The sequence below is a fragment of the Anser anser genome (genome assembly GCF_964211835.1).
Source record: "Anser anser genome assembly, chromosome: 1".
Classification (NCBI taxonomy): domain Eukaryota; kingdom Metazoa; phylum Chordata; class Aves; order Anseriformes; family Anatidae; genus Anser; species Anser anser.
This window is the reverse complement of record NC_139720.1, coordinates 138,334,357-138,353,990: the sequence shown is the minus strand read 5'-3', so window position 1 is coordinate 138,353,990 and position 19,634 is coordinate 138,334,357. Positions and strand designations below refer to the sequence as shown.

Sequence of the window (19,634 nt, the reverse complement as noted above, 5' to 3'; positions counted from 1 at the left end):
AGTATTCTAACATAGTTTAATTTTTCAGTAAGCGGATAATACAGCGATACTGCTGAGACATGAAAAGGAACAACCAGCTAGGTATATTGGCATCTGTGTGGAAGGACCTTAACCGTGAACATAATTTCAAACCATGTTTATTAGAACCCAAGGAAGAATGAGAGCATCCCTGCCCATTGGAGTGCTGGAGCAAAGACGGATTGTCCTTGTGCATTAATAGTGAAGCAAGAGTTGTCTCACAATCTGTTGTGAGACATTTATTAAAGTGGCAACAGTGAAAGAAACAAGGACTCTTGTTTCTAAGTCTGATTTAGATTTCCATTTTTCTTGCAGTCATTGGTAGTTATTGACAGTGAGTCAAGCAACAAACTCAATACCTTGGTGGTACCTGTAGAATTTGTGGATTTCTTATGAAATAAATTGTTGGTAAAGCCTGTAGGAAATATGGTCAATGCACATGTAGTCTTGTGTATTTTACTCAACAAGAATATTTCTTTAAAAAAAAAAAAGTAGTTCCACTACAACAGCCCGTGAAATTTCTACCATTTTAGCTGTCATTTTTTGAGGATTACAATGAATGCTACAAGAAGGCTAAGCAGTGAAAAAGCTAGCTGTCTCTTCCTACAGGAGAGGGAAAAGATGATCCTGGCAAATGGGGCATGCTGGGAATATGGAAGTTGTCAAGAAATTCTTGGTTTGAGTTTACCAACAATTTTACCCACAGCTTCAGTCCTTGCCAGCTATAGCTCTCTTTCAACATACTGGTCAATTCCTAATTGCATAGTGGGGTACAACATGCACTTTTGACTCCAGAGTCTAATTTAATGAAAAGGTTTGCCATCTTTATGGCTAGAGAATGTCAGAGGTGCTCTTTGCATAGACACTGTTTTTCAACTGGTTTACTAACATCATTTTGCTATTCATACCTAGGGGATTTAGGAAAAACACAGTTCCTGACATAGTTACCATGAAGGCCTAATGTTCATAAATGCCAGGTTGTCAGTCTCATCAGGTCTAAGCAACCGAAATAGAAGGTGCTTTTTAATGCTACCCCAGAGTCAATTAAAATACAGTAATGCTGACATCTGCAGAATACAGAATGATCAAAGTAAAGAATGCCCATACAGCTTCTGACATAAAAACAGTGTGTTTGGCGGCAGAGTGACACAGTGTAACAGGTCAGGTAATTATGAGAAAATCTATGATGTATCTGTTGCAATTGCTTAGCTTCTTTCCATTATCAGAGCCATCAAACAGAACAGCGCTCTCACTTCTCCTGATGGATCGTAAAGCTAGTGACACCCTCGCTCTCCTGATACAGATGGCATCTCAGGAGCAGCTGAATTAATTTGACAGTAAATAGGTGGTAGCAATTGCTGTCTTCTCTTTTTTATTATTATTTTTATTATTTTTTTAATTGCACCAGGACAGCTTTTAGCACCTCTGGGAATAGCTCAGAAACCTATGCCATGATTAGCAGTGTGCCCTCCTCTCCTGTAACCCCATTCCAAAGCTTTTGCTGCTGTTTTATTTACATGATAATTGCTCAATGGCAACAAAATTTTATTCTCCCCGATCTCCCCACCCTAACTCTCAGTCTGAACTATGTGCATTAATTATCATGATTAAGGAATTCTCTCATTTTTGCCTTGATGTGTTTATTAAATTAATGAAGGAATCTGACACACGGGCTTGTATGCTTAGGGTACAGTTATACTAAAGTCATGGGTATATTTTAGATGGCTGCAAATTTTCTGCCTCAGTAACATTATAATTGGCTTAATGGATTTTCAGTTATGTGCATTGGATTTCTCCCCTCTCCAAAGCAGACTAATTACAGCTTTTTACATTAAATTCTAATAGATTTCAATTTATCTCCTCTAAATTATCACAATAATTGCAGTAATAAATTAGGCATGTAGCTGTCATTAATCTAAACAATTTGAATTGGGTATCATAGCAGCACAACACAGACTATGTTTCCTAAATGTGTATTCAAATATATTCCTAACTGTATAACCATTGTGTGGGAGGGTCTCATTTCCCAACAAGCTGCAAAACCCAGAACATAGAATGGAAGGAGAGAGGACGAGAAGGGGGCAGAGTGGAAAAGGAGATGAGAGACTGCAGTAAAAGTCAAAACAGACCAAATTTGAGGGAGCACTGCATGCAATTAATGTTTGAAGAATTATCTTGGACAGGAATGTACCTGAAGTATCTTGGCAGACCTAAGACTCCATCACTAATCCATGACTATTTTTTCCCTCTTATATAAAAATGTGTTGCAAATGTTTCTTTACTCAAGAACACCTACTTGAAATTGCAGATGGCTGAAACATGAAATTTTACCTTTCATAGGAAATTTTGGCAAGGACAACTTTGGTTTTGTTTCTCATTTAGAACAATCTCCAATTATTCAGAACACATGACAAGTGGAAATTCTGAAAAATTTCATGGAGAAAGCTCATGTGATCATTGTTTTTTAAATTAAGTGCATTTTTTTTGCTTTCACTGTTCCCTCCACTAAAAGGTATTGACTTGACTCTAGTCAGCTTCAAATATGTTCTTCAGCAGAATGCTGTGCAACACTGACCAACTCATGTCAATTTCCTTGGCAGCTGCCAAGGATTTAGGATTGTAGGATTTAGGTTTGAGACAATTTCCTTCACATCCTTCTCTTTCCTCCCTTCCTCCCTAGGCAACTGGACTTCCAAAACACCTGACTGCATATGTGCCTGACTCCCAGGGCAGCAGGACCCTTCACACAATGAAGTCATCACACCCAAGCCTGCCTCTATAGCAGTTCAGGCAGGATTTCAGAAAACTAAGCCCAACAAACAAATCCGTCCTTACTATGATGTGCCTTTGCTTCTAGACTATCACAGATACATCAGTGATGGTCTGCTCACTAGAGGTTAAAGCAACAGTGTGGCTATGCCTACACTACTGCCCAGCCATGCTAAAGTCAGTTCTGAATTACAGGTGTGTTACAGAGCAAGGTCACTGTACAGGTGCATGGCATGGCATGGCTAGGGTGTAGAGAAATTTCTGGGGAGATGGCCAGTCTGATTTTTGGAAAATGTGAAATTTCTGTCCAGAGATCCAGCAGCCCCTTTCACAACCATTGATCCACAAGTGTGGCTGGGACCACAGAAATCTGCTCTCCTGATGAACATGCTGGAAAGCTGTGGACACCCTGCAATGTTACCAAAAGGGATGTCCAGATTCTTCCTCAAATGCAGAGTACTGCTTGCTCAGGGAAGTGTCATTTTCTTATGGCACTTAGACTGCCTGGATAGTTTCCAATTATCTACACAGATGATACATTTTAGTAACACAGAATGTTGGGGTGCTTTTATCCTGCAAATGGGAGAAATATTTAGATCGGTATTGAAGGCAGCATGGCCGTATCGTTCCAATGTGTAAACAGAGGGGGCAAGAATTTCTGTAGCAAGTGGACACAAATTTGTATGTACCGAATACTTCTCTGCTTCTAATTCTCAAAATATTAACCTATAAATATCGTTCTATGGTATATATTTGTGAAGCTTTTGACCGTTATGAAAATGTGATGAAACATATATGTGCAGTCTTTAAAAGGATTAAAATGGTGAACTTTACAAAAAACAGTCCAAACTTTCAGATTTCTGTATTGCAGTTAAATAAAGTAGCCTCAGAGTGCTGACACCATATGTACATATTACACAATGTTTAAAGCTTCCCTGAGCATCAAAAGGGAATACCTAATGTGCTGTTTCAATTAAGTTTCCATATATCCAGACAGTTACTGCATTTCTGTTATAATCACTCTAGATGAAAAAAGTCACTAACATTTTTCCTAGTGACTAAATCATTTTGCAAATTCAGGCTGTTCTGTGAACTTGTAGAGGTTCAAATTGGTAACACTTAAAATAATAGCACATTGATTTGTGCTGCTTTGCACTGGAATTCCTCTGGAAGGATGTCTGACCTCTTCATTAATATGAAATAAGCTCCTTGTGATACCTTAATGAATATGCAGTGTCCCCTTAGTGACATGAGTAACATTTGAAACCTTTATGCATTTTCAATGGGCATTCACCTCAGCTAATCTTCAGAGCAGGTTCATTCATAGTCATATTTCCTGTTATCTGCTTACAAAGTTAAGATGTTCTTACTGTTTGAAATTTGTCACTTACTCCAGAAGAAGGAAAAGAAAAAGCAAGTGATGGCTTTAATGGGCAATGTGCCAAGATAAATGGTCCCTGCTGTGCATGTTAGATTTGATGCAAGTGTTCTTTGTGTAGATACTACTTCCTGTACAGAATATTGCAGCCTTATGGCAACCTTTGTCCTTTGTCTTGATGATTGTATGAAATATTAATCTCCGAAACAGTAATGCTAAAAAGAAACATTCTGCAGTGTATCTGGTGGCTACAGCTGCAGACAGGGATTCAGATGTCGGATCCTATTCCTGTCTGCACCATAGTCTCAATGGGCACTTTTTCTGTGTCTCAGCTCCCTCATTTGTCAAAGAGGAAACATTATTGTTAACTAAGTCCTAGGGGGTTTTCTGCACCTTACCTAGATATGTTGGTAAAACACACCGAGACCCCATATGGGACTGGATGGTAAAGCTTTCTGATTATACTAACTAGAATTAATACTAGACACAGCATGTCAGTTATTTTGTTGGATGACAGTAATAGTTAGCCTCCAACAACTTGACCTAAGAGGTACTTTCTGGTCGAATTGGTAATTCTTGCCAAGTTTTCACAGTTATTGCTCAGGATACTTCAGTGTATTTCTATTTGACAGTACATCCTTAAGGATGCATTTGTGAAGCTTTGGGGGGATGCCAGTCTCACAGTTCATTTTCATCTTCTGGGCAGCAACAAAGATCAAACAATGGGTACACCCTTTCTTTAGTCCATTGATAGTTAAAATTCAGAGTGGATTTCTTAGAGATGGTAAAAAATATCCAACAGGTATGTTTTGTTCTTCACATCAGACGCAGAGGGGATGAAAAGCCTTTGTATGCTGTTATCCTCCTTATCTTCCTTGTTTCTACATGCCTAGGAAGAAACACACCAGAACAGGCATGTTCTGTACCTAAATATCTTACATGGAGGAGTTGGTTCTTTTCTGTAACCCCTTTTCCACCATAAAAAATGTGGTGAATACACTAGTTGCTGGAGGGAATAACAAAGTCATTTACTGATTTTTTTTTTTTTTAACCTAGCTGGTGGTCTCTGCTTCCTTAGAGGCCTACCAACGGCTACAGCTACTTCTTTTTTTTTTCTTTTATTTTTTTTAACTTTATTGCTCAGGTGATTGGTGTGATTTATTACTCTCAACAAAGCCTGCAAAATCCCACTTTAGAAAACAGAAAAAAAATGGGAGAAGGGGAAAACAGGGACATGATATGTGTTTTTTGTTGTTGTTTGTTTTTTTTCCATCAGCCCAAAGCTTACAACATTCTTTCTTGCTTATATGGCTGTATTTCCACATTGTTTATAGCCAATGGACACAGGGGTGAAAGGCATAAGTAAAGGGAGAGGAAAGAATTGCATAATTAACTTTTTAAATTAATTCATGACCCAGTTAAAAGGACAAGGAGGGGGTTATTAATTAATTAAGGTGGGAAACCCTGTGGGCATGTGAGATTTAGAGAGTTTTAACTTACCAGCCAGGTTAAAAGGCTTTCTAAGAGTGTACTCAGTACTCACTGAATCTGGAATGCAGTTAATGCAAAAAGAAAAGGTGAAAATATATTGTAAAAGGTTTTCAGGGGGAATAAAAAGTCTAAAAAGACAGAAAATTAATTAGGAGAAATCCTGACAAATGTTTCATCAGAATTTGAGGAACAGCCTAGCTTGATTCTTAGCTTTTTCAAGCCTACTTAACTCTACTGAACACAGGGGATGCTTGATGCCATAAAGATGGGGATTTCGTCCTGAAATACATTTTTTAAATCCTCTTAGGTCCTAAGAATTTCAGTAAAACTGTTGGATTAATAGCTATAGAAATAGTAGCAACAATAACTGATATTACTTTAAGTGAACATTTTTGACACTGGAGACAGGAGACAGAGTAGACTGTTTTTTTTTTTTTCCAGATATAGCACCTCTGCATGAAAATACATTTTAAATTGGCCATCATAGGTCATTTAAAATATACATTTATGTTTTTCCTTAAAGGCTTATATCACCTGTGCTGCTTCCAGCACTTGTCCTGGTACCTCAAGGTAAAATTTAGAATTCAGGTGAGTTTGAGAAGTTCTTACATCCTTTTTTTTTTTTTCTTTTTTTTTTTTTTCTTCCTGTTATCTTTTTTTATACATCTTTGTACAGATCTTCATACGTCTAGGCTTTGCAGTCATTAAAGTTAGGGATAATACTTCCATGGTCTTCTGGTACAACCAACAATGTTAGTCTAAGAATTATTTTATGAATTCATGAAAAAGAGTGTTATTTCTCACTGACAGTATTTGAAGTGGATCACATGGATTACTGTTGGTTTATTTAGTCAGTCTTACATTTCAATCATCTAATGATAGATATCAAGACTAATCACTTTTAGCTAACTATAAATGCCACCTTCTTTTGTTAGCTAATATTAGCTATGTGTCTTTGTCTCATCAGCATTTGGAAAACTCTCAGTCAAAGTACAAATGTTGTCTCAAAAGTTAATTATGTAGACAATTTTTGCTTTTCCCCAGTTGCCCCCATTGGAATATGAAAGACTAAAAAAACAACAACTAATAAACATAAAATGTCACACGAAATAACATGAAAGTGTTACTACAAAACATTTGAAAATTAGAGGAAAAAGAAAATTATCATCATTAGAGACAGGCCACTGCTATGGAATTTGGGTCTTTTTATACACAAAAAATGTCATTCTAGCTGCACTGTATTACTGTTCCCTAGGCAAGTAGCAATCTTCATTGTTTTATGATTCTCTTTTTCTTTATCATACTGCAGCATTTTGGTGTGAGAATTTTAAAATTAAATCTCCTTATTGTGCAGGCAGGATGTCCAGTTTTATTCTATCAAATGCCACAGAAACAAAGGGAACAATCCATTTTTCCTGATAGAAGCCAACAGTTCGTAAGAGGTTTGAGATGAGTGTAAGGATACAATTTGCCTAGAGAGTGCCTGAGGATCAAGACAACCTGACTTTCCACGGAATGAGTCTGTCAGCTGGCATCTTGCAGTAATTGCTTCCCATGGCAGGACCTTACCAGCCGAGGGAGGACTGCTCTCGTCAACCCAAGAATCAATTTCTACAGTAGCTGAATGATAATTGTTTGCTAAGGCTCGGGGAACTTGTTGCCAAGCCTGAAAAAGGGGCTGAAGCTATGATTGGCACTCATTAACCCGGGATTTGGATTTGATCATTTACCTTAGTAGAAGAATGTGTTGGGGTAAAGGAGGGAGGGGACTGCAAAATGTTCTTTTGTTTGGAAGAAACAAATGAGATCAACTGCAGAATGGGTAACTGAATGTCAAGCCTGAAACCATATCTGTCTTCACTCAAAGGGACCAAATAGCATGCACTGTGAGGTGATTTGAATGCTTTCCTTCAAGTAGAAACATCTCCTTGGATTACTCGTTTTTTTTCCTGATAGATACCATTGTTTGTGTATTTTGTTCATTATGTTAAATACGTCCTGATGACTGATGTCCTGAAGTTAGGTTGCTGGTTTACACAATAAAGAAAGGGGGAAAAGACATGCTAGAAGTCCAGAAGACTAACTTCTGCCTTCCATAGCGAAGCCTGTGCTTTTGCAGGAGGCAATCACCGCTGCCTACCATCTGTTGCAGATGTTTATGCCCAGCTGCAGTTGTCTTGTAGTGTTAGCTGGCTGGCTGTGTGTGGTATGTTCTAATCCTCACTAAAGTATGCCTTATGCTAGGACAGGTATTATGACTGCCAACATACCTCTCATGCAGCATTTTAGCATGTGGACCAGACAAGCAGAATGTGATTTAGAGAATCAGCCTCAGATACTGCCTTCACAGTTGTGTTTCCTAGTGTCTGCTGATTATTTATGTGACCTTTCAAAGCCTACTGACAGACATGTATACACTGATTTTTTGTTTGTTTTGTTTTGTCTTCTGTATCACAACAAGTGTATTCATATCAGCCTGCCAGTGCCAGTTCAGGGAGAAGCACAGGGCAGTGACTAAGTCAATAATATGGTATATAGATGACTGCTTCAGAGTCACGACCTATAAGAGAGCCTTGTATGGTCTTTGGTACCTGTCAATGTTTTTGGAAATGCCTGACCAAGCTCTTCACATTAGCGTTGTCTACTCTGGATGCATATGTGCCTTACCTGCAGAAAACAAAGTCTCTGTTTCATGTCTCTGTTCTCACAAGGGTCCTTCTCTTCAAATCTTGTGTGCTAGGTTCTCTGGAATGGCAAAAAATGTGAGTGAAAGTGGTCTAAAGCTGACTGTGGAGCCCGTGGTGGCTCTAATAAATTTTAGCTCATAGGAATATCAACAGAAAGTCTTGTGGCAGGCATTTCTGTATGTTCATGTGCATATGATGTAATGGATGTCAACAAGAACAATCTTCAAAATAAGAACAGTACAATTTTATTTGTTGTCAAGATGATACTAACAAGAAAAAGCAATTAGCAGCTAAGAGTCAGAAAACAAAAACAGCCATTGTAGTTTTCCTATATGAACCCTTTTAGTGCTCATCCCAGGTTGTCTCATGAACAGTGTCCCCTGAGGCTCAGCAAAGAGAGATGGTGTGTGGATCCTGGAGAAACAAAGAATGTCCTCTCTTGCATAACTTTTCAGCACTGGAAATGCAGCAAATCTGTAACTCTCCTGCTCAGGACTGGTTTGCAGCTCTTCACTTGCCTGGTTTGCATGCACAGTAAATTTTGTTTGCCCAACCATACTTTTAGAGAAATAACAAAATATTCTTAGGTTTAGGGAACTGGTTCATCATAATCTGGAAGGATCTGTACACGGCCATGGTCTTATTCCCCACCTACAAACCATATGGAGCTCATTCCAATTTATTTCTGTCTATAGAGAGATTGGATTTTGTTTTTTGTTTGTTTGTTTCATTGTTTTGTTGTTGTTGTTGTTTTTGTTTGTTTGTTTGTTTGTTTCCCAAGGAATTCCTACTCTGAACTTTCTTAGGTTGTTGTTTCCAGTACATTCTGAATATAAACTTGCTTTGTCAATTTACACTGAACGGTGCAGATAGTGCCACATTCCTTGTAGTCCCTTAGCAGATCAGCCATGTCCTTAGTGGCAGCATACGGATGTGAGTTAGGCAGTTAGAGTAACTAACCACTAGACATGCTAGCTTAGAGACAAATATCTTGCAGTGAACTGACCTGTAGAAACCTCCATCTTAAAAATAAATCTCCTGTTTTATGCCCTTCTGATTTGGGCAGGTTCACACAAAATGCTGGATGACTTGATAGGAGCTGAGTAGGTTTAACGGCTTAGTAGTTACAGAATCCCTCAGATACTGCAGACTGCTTCCTTAGTTCATGTGACAATTATATCTCAATTTGATCAGAGGGGAATATGTTTCCTCTTTTCTAAGAGTTTGGACATTATGTCCTGTACCTTCAGCGCAGGTCTACCAGCAAATCAATGTGAACAGATGTCAAGTTACAGAATCCCAGCCTGGAGATGGGTTTGCATTCATATTCAACTTGGGGAAAGCAGCTTTGTAAAAATGCCAACTTTTCTAAGGTACACAGCCAAGAAAGTTATATTAAAAGAATCTTGCACATGCAAAAAGCCACAGTCTCTTTTTAAATCAGTCCCAAAAGAGCTGATGTCCTTTAACTAGAAGAAAGTATTATCTAAGGAACATGATTTTCAATCTAAGTCTAGAGACTGATATATGCAATATATGCACAGCCAATGAAAACAGTGATTTTATGTCTGACAGTACTTTCTTCTGTGTTTTCCAACTGGTTATGAACTGCTCCTTCTCAGTGAGCAGATATGGTACTTCACAAGGGATTTGGAATATGAATGACTGCTGTTCTTTATACTGCAAGAAACAGTACACAGCTGAGTTCTTCTGATCATGCATCCAGTGGTTTGTATAAAACAACTAGGGTGACATGCCTCTTTGATGTGTCAGATAGATTTAATCTGTGGACCCGATATTTTCACAGAATAAGGCCCTTAAATGAGTATCTTCAAACAACCTCTGTGCCTCCAGCTGTTCTGGAGGGGTGCTGCCTAACCAGAGATGCAAAAGGCTAAAAGCAGTGACATCAGTTTGAAGTCCACGTAATTTGTCTTAAACTGTAGGTTTAAGACACATGAAAAAGCAGAGAAGAAACCATGCTCCCTGAAGTTAAATCAGAGTGTTGTCATGGAAGTATTTTGCAATTGTTCTCCATTTTGATGGTCGGCTTGAAAAAGGCAATGGCCTCTAACTTGCATTTATGATTTTGTTGGTGCTACCTCTGTACTTCCACCTGGTAGCCCTGAAAATATAGAAGCCGTATTACACAAACAAAACATAGAAGTCCACTTCTGTGTTTCCCATGCTCTTCCCCCTACGCTGCTACTTGAAAGCAATGTGGCACTGGTTATCTCTGATGCACTTTTTTCAATCAATAAACATTTACATTCCATACCTTTACATTTTCCAAATTCCTGCAGAATTACAGGAACGGTAAGCATTTGGTTTGTACCTGTATTTTCAGATAGCTAGCAAAGAACTTGAATTATATAGCTCACTAATATGAGGAAATATTCCTGCACACTACCTTGAAAATATGAGGTTTAAAGCGAACATTATAACATTTAAGTATTGAATAGCCAAGAGTCTTTGAAGGGTAAAATGATGAAATATGATGAAATTAACAAAGTGAAACCTTATATACGAAGACATTTTCTTTGTTCTTGAATAGAACATCTTATATGAAGATCTATTTAAAGCCCTTACAGCATACTGAAATAATAGTGTTAGGGGAAAAGACAAACAAACAAACAAACAAAACCCACACATCAGATTAGATATCTTGTGGTTAATGGGTTCTGCTGTGCTTCGTTTCAGAAAAAGCAGTTCAAGAAATGCTCGCTAGTTAATGTTTTCCTTGGGAAAAATTCTAATCCTAAACCTAAACTGTTTAGACACTTCCAGTGTCTAAATCACTCTGTATACAGAGGCCTTCATTTATATAATTGGAAATCACTGCAATTATTGTGTATCACTTGCTCTCTCTCTTCATCCTTCCCATAATCCATGGCATCCTATATGTGCATTTGTCACTGCTCTCTCTGGAATGAAACATATCGGAGTGTGTATGATAATTCATATGAGAATTTTTTCTCGTGAAAAGAGGATACAAATTCAGCACAGATATGACTGACGGCTAAAGGGATATATCTCTGTTACTTCAGGTGTTGCATTTGTCATGGAGAGGAATCTCCAAAGCTCATGGCAAAGTATGGGAAAGATCTATTCTGCTGTAAATCAGTGCAGTTTCCTGAGAACAAGGTGATTCCATGGTGCAGCTCCAGTAAGCAATTAATGATGGTGCCAGCTTCTATGTATGAGCACTGCTGACATTTGCACTTTTTTCCTGAATGACTAGACCAGCTAAATTTACCTCAACAATAATAATATTTCTTCAGCAATCCCATTCTCTGCAGGAAAATAATATGGACCTAGAACAACATTGATTTAGAATATATCTGGATAGCCCATGAGGGCTTTTGTTTCTGTGAGAACCTACTAAGCTTTCCAAATTTCATGTGGGCACATCTGTTAGTCTCCCCTCCACTTGGTGGATTCTGAGTCAGCAGGACTCAAGCTGTCCCCTGCCAAAAGCCACACAGCTGCATGAATGAGGTGCTGAACTTGACCTTACAGGCCCAGCTGGCTTGTGGTTCCTTGGAGGATATTTTTATCCTAACACTGATATTTGTCTTCTTTCAGTTTATAAATCACTCCATGTATAGTCCTCTACTTGCACTGATGGCCATTATATCATCATAATGTGTAGTGTTATTACCTTGGCCTCTTCACTGTTACCCAGTATTATTACTTTTGCATTGGAAATGGCTCCTCTCCCACAAGGATACAAATGCATCTCTCTCTGCAGACAGCTATGTGGGCGTGAGCTGTACCTAAGGACAACTAGGCCAGTGGGATTACCAGTTTTAGCTCATTTCCATTTTGACCACCTTCTTCTTTGATATCTTCTATGGCTGTGAACCACCAGGTAGAAATCCAATCCACACCAAAAAAAAAAAAAATACTGAGCCATTTACTATGAGTAAAACATGTTTTTCTTAACTGTATGATATAGTTTCTTACCTCTTCTACAACTCAATGGCATGGGGTCTTCTCTGCACCAGTGCTCTGGTCACACATCACTCTGAAAGAGCCCAAAGCCTGGCATCCATTCTCTGTGTGCTCCCCATGGCCCACGGAAGGAAAAATATGTATATATATTTTTGTTAGAAATCCCAGTGAGGCAAACTCTTCACATAGACAATATGTGAGGGGGAATTAAATGTTTGGGAAAGGTTGTATTCCAGTGCACATCACTGGAAGACTGCCAGAAGCAGCCTGGAGCCATTGATGAGAATAGTGTTTATTGTGGTCAGCATGGTAATATAGAGGGCAGCAGGCACAGACCAGAAGGAGACTGAAACAATAATAGCTGAACGTGGGAAGTACACAGAAAATTATAATCTAATAATGAGCCTCTGACAAGGCAGGCGTGAGGATGAGATTCCTGATCACTGGAAAGGCTCAGGTAGGTAATTTCAGGAGCTTGGTGGAGGCTGAATGGCCGCTGTGGCCAGGGCAGTGATTCACTGCTGACCTTCACACTAGCAACAAAGTTATGGGCAAAGGGCCCTATCCTGATGCCTCTAGAGCTGCTTAAAAACTTCGACCTCAGTGTCGTCTCAGCCCTGACTGAAGCTGCAGCTGACAGCAGGCAGAAATGCTCTTCTGTGCTTTCCCTGCAAAAGGATTTTACAGCTATTTTTCTGCCTCCTTGTAGTTCCTTTTTTTTTTTCTTTTTTTTTTTTTTCCTGTCTTATTTTCCCCTTCGTAATGGAGGGAAAAAAGGTTAGATTAGAAAACTTCAATTAAGCCTTTAAAAAGACCATCTGCTGAATGCTGACTGGGGTTTCATGTAAACAAAATGCCTGTGCTGGTTACAAACAAATGATCTTATCTATTGTATTGTGTTACAAATTAAAATTAGATTAAGCCACCTACATGGTACCGCCGCTGAATCTTAAATTTCTTATGGAAACTGAATGTTTGCTGCAAGTATTCATTCGGCCTGATGAGAGCCTCATTATTTTTGTACCAGCAGTACACACTGGGTATAGCATAATCAAAGCCTGGGGGTACGTATTAATTATCCTTTTGAATAGTGATGAAATTTTAAAAAGATCTCCTTTAGGCTCACATCATCAGCAGATGAAACAAAGCTTTGCACAGCTTGTGAGCAGTGGCTCACATGTGTTTTTACATCTGTTCAGGATATTTCAATTTGAAGCGCAACAAGCCAAGTCTGGGATTAAAGACCTGGAAAAAGAGGGGGGAAAAATCTGCAACAATAACCAGACCCCACCCCTTCCTGTCTGCAGCAGAGAGGAAGAGTGCCTTCTTACTTAAAATAAATAAATAAATAAATAAATAAGAGCCCCCTTCATTTTGCTTTACGTTTTGGTGCTAGTAATGTTATTTAGAAAAGGTGCGTAATGCTCTGAGCTGGCCACACTGCCTGTGGGTACCAGGACTAATTATCTGATCACCTGTCCTTGCCTGCCTGTAGCAGCATCTAGAGAGATGCCAGTTTACGCTGTTAGTACTAAGGGCTCTCATGCAAATTCACTGCAGTTTCCAACTCTGGGATGGATTACAGTCAGGTTAAAGAGAGGAGGTGTTTGTACTTACCTGGATCCCTGCAAATCCATGTTTGCCTGTTTGTGAACAAATGGGGAAATGGGTATGCCCTTTGTCAAGAGGGTTACGTTGTCCTTTTTGAATGGTATCAGGCTTACAGCGTAATTGCTTTGGTGGAATGTAAAAGGATCATTTAGAAATATTGTTTTAAGCCATGTTGAAACTGTGAGCCACAAATTGCACAGATTAAGTCCTACTACTGTGAAGGGCAAAAGCAAAAGTGGTCAGTCAGAGTGGAGATGTATTAGCTTTCAGTGGGAAAGGATTGCTGTGGTTCGGTGCTCAATCAAAGGACCGGATTTTCAGGCAGCCACAAAGCTAGAACCCCTCTGAAGTCTGCGTGAGCTCTGACTTGATAGACACTCAAAGATCAAGCTGATCGTGTTTACAAGTCCATACACATATTGCTATTTGGTGGGTTTCTTTTCTTTTTTTTTTTTATTTTTTTTTTATTTCACTGCATCTCTTGAGAGAGAGGCAATAGCCATTCAGCCAAATTAAAATAAGAGAGGCAAGGGCAGGAGGACATGACTGGAATCAGTGCTGTTGACCAGATAAGAACTTAGATCAGGTGTTCATTTTAAAAAGTTTATTCATTTCTGCACTGCACAGGGTGAATTCTGCACTCATATATGCTGATTTCTAAATACACATCATGGTTATAGCCTAGTACGCCATCCAGAGCTTAATTTTATGAACGGTTTAGAGTGAAAGTGATATTAATCTGCTTGCAAATAATCTGTGCTTTATAGATTAGAACACATCCTTCAGTTATGATAGATCAATTTTATCTAATTGCTTTAAAAGTACAGAGGCACCACCAAAGGTGAGCCATATAATCTATTTAAAATTCTTACTTCCTTGGTCATGTACAGTGTTTTTGAAGCAGAATAATCTTGTTAAAGGACATGACTTATAATTCATTTAGTGAGTCGAGACTGCCAAAGTCATTTCCCTCTGTGGGCATTTTGAGATACCATAAGCATCTCTCTGTTGGCATATGTTGTAAAGCGAGCAGGTCTCGGGGTCAGGTTCTCGGATACCCCAAACCTCTGTCACTCATGTCGGGGAGATGCACAAACAGTGAGAGAGCACAGTTTTGTTCGCAGGTCAGAAGTGAAGGATGCGAGCCCTTTCCCACTGACAGGACACCATTGACTTAGCTCAAGACAAACTCTAAGTAAGGAGGTAGAAGAACCTACTCTCTAGTTTTCAGGCAACAAATGAATGTTGTCATTATTAAAAATTAATTATGATAATGTGTTGAAGACTACACTCCAAGTTGTGTGGTTGTTGTAAAGTAACAGCTGTTGTGGTTCTTTCTCTAGCTCAGGCCTGCATGGCCTGTCATTTACTATTCCTTACAGAGTCCAGAGTATGGATCATAACAATATAAATATGGATATATGCTTAAAAACATGATTAAAAATAGTTACTGCTCATGGACAGTAGCCAATTTGCCAACATGAATAAAAGCAACACTATTTTAAAAAATGCAGCATGACATATAATGGACAAGCCTGTAAAATTCAAATAATGAAACTTTTTTTAGGGGGTAGAAATGAGTGAGTGTTAAAATCTGCTTTCCTATAAAATAAAAAGTGACCAAAAGTATTTTTTTCATATTTATAAAAAAGTACTTGCAGGCTGAGACTTTGCATGCCAAGTTTCAGCCTAAAGCGAAATTTAACAGCTGAGTTATAAACCTCTAAAAATAGGGTTTTGTAATGGAAGTGCTGACACAACTTTATCTATCACAGTGAGAATGGCACAGCTATAATCAAAAGTACATAGTGTACTTTGTCTTTGAGTAACATAAATAGCTGTCAGGATGGCCTCCAATACAGTTCTCCATGTTATTTTGACTTCAGCACAACAGAAGCAATTCCTTATTCTGGCACTCCGAGACAAATTATCTAAAATTATAGGGTCCTTGGATTTCTCTACAAATAGTACCCAAACACCCTCACATGTTGCTGTCAAGTGTCACTAAGAGCTCCAGCTGTTGTAAGAGACCACATCTTGATGCTCTCCTGTGGGACTGAATTGCTTGTTTTTCTGCTTCACTTCATCAGTGGGTTTCCACTGAAGTATGAGGGTAATATCCACCAACCAGACCAAGCCCTTGGCATGGGGGTGCCTTTAAATTGCTAGATACTGTTGTGGCTTCTTGTTTTTGTGGTGACTTTTGTTTTTAATGATATTTCATCAAATAGGCGCTACGTAATTAAACTTTTCTGACAAGACTTCTTTTTCCAACCTTTTTGTTGCATTTCTAGGAAAAAAAGGGACATATTTATATATTTCATGACAGTCTTAGCTTTTTTGTCTGTTAAGTCACCTTGTTGGGTTGATTTTACCTCCCACCGCTTTTTCCTGTTTCTCTTTTCTCCCTGTGTATGTTACTTTCCCTTTGAATCTCCTTACTCTCCGATCTCTCTATAGGACTCTTGTCCCCATCTGGCTCTTTCTTCCCATACTTTGTGTTTGTGTGTGAATTTTTCTAGTGGGGCTTCCTTCTGAGGTTCTTGCACATCCAGGTCATTGAACTCAGTGACTATTCTGCATACTCAGGGACAGACTCCTAACTTCTGTCTCTCCTTTCCTAAAGCACTTTAGGAGTTTAAAGCTAATAGTGTTTTTTTTTTTTTTAAAAAAAAAGTCTATCACCTTATTTTGCAAACACTTCCACACGTGTAACTTTGTGTGAGTTGAGGCTGTTATGTCTTGAGTCAGAGAGACGGGCTGAGGCATAGCTTTGTGAAATACTTATGAAAATACTTTTTGAAATGCTTTCACAGACAAAGAGTCAAGAATCCCCTAGTCCTGGTATAATGATACCTTGTGTAACTTCTGGGTTGTGCCTCCATCTTCAAAAGCCACAACGGTGGGCTTTAAAAGTGAATTCTGTCTGAAAATTCCTCCCATAGAATCTGCTTGCAGTGCAGGGAAATTCCCTGCACCTCCACTGATGCAAATAGAAATGACTCAGGTTTCTCTTCCAGGACATTTGAATGATTTTGCTGTTGCCGTAGCAATTTAACCAGGAAGAATGTTTCAGAGACAAATATGGGATACACATTGCTAACCATCAGGTGACAAAAGATAGAAAGCAGACAACAAGAAATAAAATATCTGATAGAAGAAACATGAAACAACTTCCTTATTCTAAGTAAAATACTTATAGCAAGGATGAGATGAAAGTTTTATTTTGTAAATAAAGTAAAAAGTAGGGGAAAAAAAAGAATTTTATTTAGATGAAGTTGAAACTGAAGATTTCAACAATTTTAGTTCTTTTTCTGTATGTTTAGTCTAGAAATTTAGGGCGGTTTTAAGGTTTTGGATATTGGATATTTTTGAACTATCCTATTATTTCATAAATATTTTTGCAATTAATAAATAAATAAATTTATAATAAATATTTTTGCAATTATCATTGATATAATTTTAAGTTAATTTGTAATACTTTTTTTTTTCTTTTCACTTTGAGGCTAGTAGGGAGAAAATTAAATGAAGATTAAATAAGAGATATACTTGTATTGCTACTTGTATAATAAAATGGCTGATGTGTTTAACTTTATGTGTTTCTGCCTTATTTCTTTTCATTTTATCTAGGTCCACAGAATAATGCTAAAAAATGCATGGTGTCCTGGGACAGCTCCAATCTTCAGGTGGCTTCAGCTTTTGGTTTTCGGCCTCGTGCCTAACACAACTCACCCGAGGCATGGCGATATCCCAGCATAACACAAACCTTGTCATGTCTTATTGCTTAAATAACACAATAAGGAAATTAAAAGGCTTGCTGCTTATGATTTTCATTGTTAGGGCTTAAGAAGTCTCGAAGAATTTCAGGAAATTGATTACCCAGGGGGGTTTTAGTACCTTTGGTTGAAAAAAAAAAAAAAAGGCACATATAAAAAGAAACCCTCTGACTAAACTTCTTTGATATTAATTCAAAATATGTAGCCCTGTCCATCTTCGCAGATTCGGGATCATGCCCCGACAAGCACGCTCCTGTACTTGCCGCAGTGGGATGCCGGCGCCTGGCCCTCGACTGGATCGGCGTGGGCTGAATGCCCTCTACCGGGGGAATCCATCTTGAGCTATCCACAGCGCGGACTGGGAGGCTTTGCCTGCCTCACCTGCATCTCCTTTGCATCAAAACACAGTGGGGGACGAGGGGAGGGGGAGACCAGACTAAATAACGCCGAAGTGCCTTCAGCAAGGGGCAGCAGGGAGGAAATCGGTGGTGCTCCTCTCAGCTGTGCTGCTTCAGTGAGAGAAGCGGGGGAAAGCTTGTCAGGCTCCTCTCCCCTGCCACCGTATAGGCCAGGCATCGGCCCCAGCTTTGCTCTTCGTGTTGCCCGCAGACATGTTGCCATGCTACCATGTTAGGAGTTTCACCCCCGTCACATGCAGCAGACACCAGGCTTCCTTGTGCGAGAGAGATCTGAAGTGCTGTGCTGGGACCCCCCCTCAAGTTTAATAACACCCTTGCTGGTTGCTGCTCAACCGGGCTATGAAAGGCGACAAAGATGGCGGCAGGAGAGCACCATGGATCTGCCCACCTTGTCCTTCCCTGTCCTGGCCTGCTGCACTTGCAATTCCTTTGTCCCAGCCCAGGTAAGAGTGGCTGGGTGAGCAGTGCTGCTGGATCCTGAAGGGGTAGTGGTTCAGGTCCAAAAACAGGCTTGGCCTAGGGGAGGCCAGCCTCCATGCCTGTGGAAGGAGCACCTCCTGCTGGAGCAGGGTGTCCCAAGGCCTGCTGTGGGGGCAGATAGGCAGCATGCAGGGAATAAGAAACAGGAAAAAATACGTGTCTTCACTTCACCCAGCACTGCTGGGCGGGGAGGTTTCCATTGAGCTGGTTCCCTCTTTGGCTCCCAGAGGCTGCCCCACTCCCCATATCGTGGTGCCCCTTCCTCCACAGGAGACCACAGTTGTCAGGTTTCACTGGCTGTGCGAGAGGTCTGCTTTTTAGCCACACAGGCAAGAAAATTTTGATCTTAGTACTGCAACTCCTCTGAAGACAGCAGCCAGTGCAGCGTGCGCTGCCAGTGCACAACTGGGTGGGATAAGGCTGCTTCAGCTTTACCCCAGGATCTGATCACTTACAAAGACCTCAATTAGATCCATCATGTTATCTGAATGGTTATTTTGTGATTTAATTCCCCCTGCTTTTTCACAGTGGTAATTAAAGGAGAAAGGGAAAAAAAAAAAAAAAAAAAAAAAGAGAGATTAATTGATTGAACTGGTTCCAGGAGAAACCATTACTCCTATTTCTCTTCTGCTCTATATGGTGTTTAAACAACTCTGAAATGGAGCTGGGTGAATCTTGCCAACATATTTTTGTGAGCGTTGCTTTGATTTTCAAATGAATTGTCTTCATCTGCTTTTATTCCCTCATTGCCTTGGCTTTATGTGAACATTTGTACAATCTAGTTTGCTCATGAAAAGCAAAAAAGAAAAAGCTAACATGTTTCAACACGATGAAAAATGAATTTCTTTTCTGTAAGCCCAAGAATTATATCAAAACAGGACCAAAACAGTGTCATGCAACAGACCAATAATCACCAATGACATAGTTCAGATATGCCACAGTGCAAATGAATAATACCATGTCATGGATCAAACAAAATTTATGAAAATTATTTAACTGAAATCATAAGCAACAGAAACTCTATATTTAGAAAAAGAGGTGAAATGAACTA

The 19,634-nt window shown here is 39.3% G+C and overlaps 1 long non-coding RNA gene across 1 annotated transcript; it reads left to right on the top strand.

The window, feature by feature from the left end:
* Nucleotides 1-5,284: 5,284 nt before the first annotated feature.
* LOC310892564 lies at nt 5,285-10,050 on the top strand. The gene is made up of 3 exons (XR_014578222.1): nt 5,285-5,742; nt 6,180-6,244; nt 7,011-10,050. It is a non-coding gene; the product is annotated as an uncharacterized lncRNA (long non-coding RNA).
* Nucleotides 10,051-19,634: the final 9,584 nt, after the last annotated feature.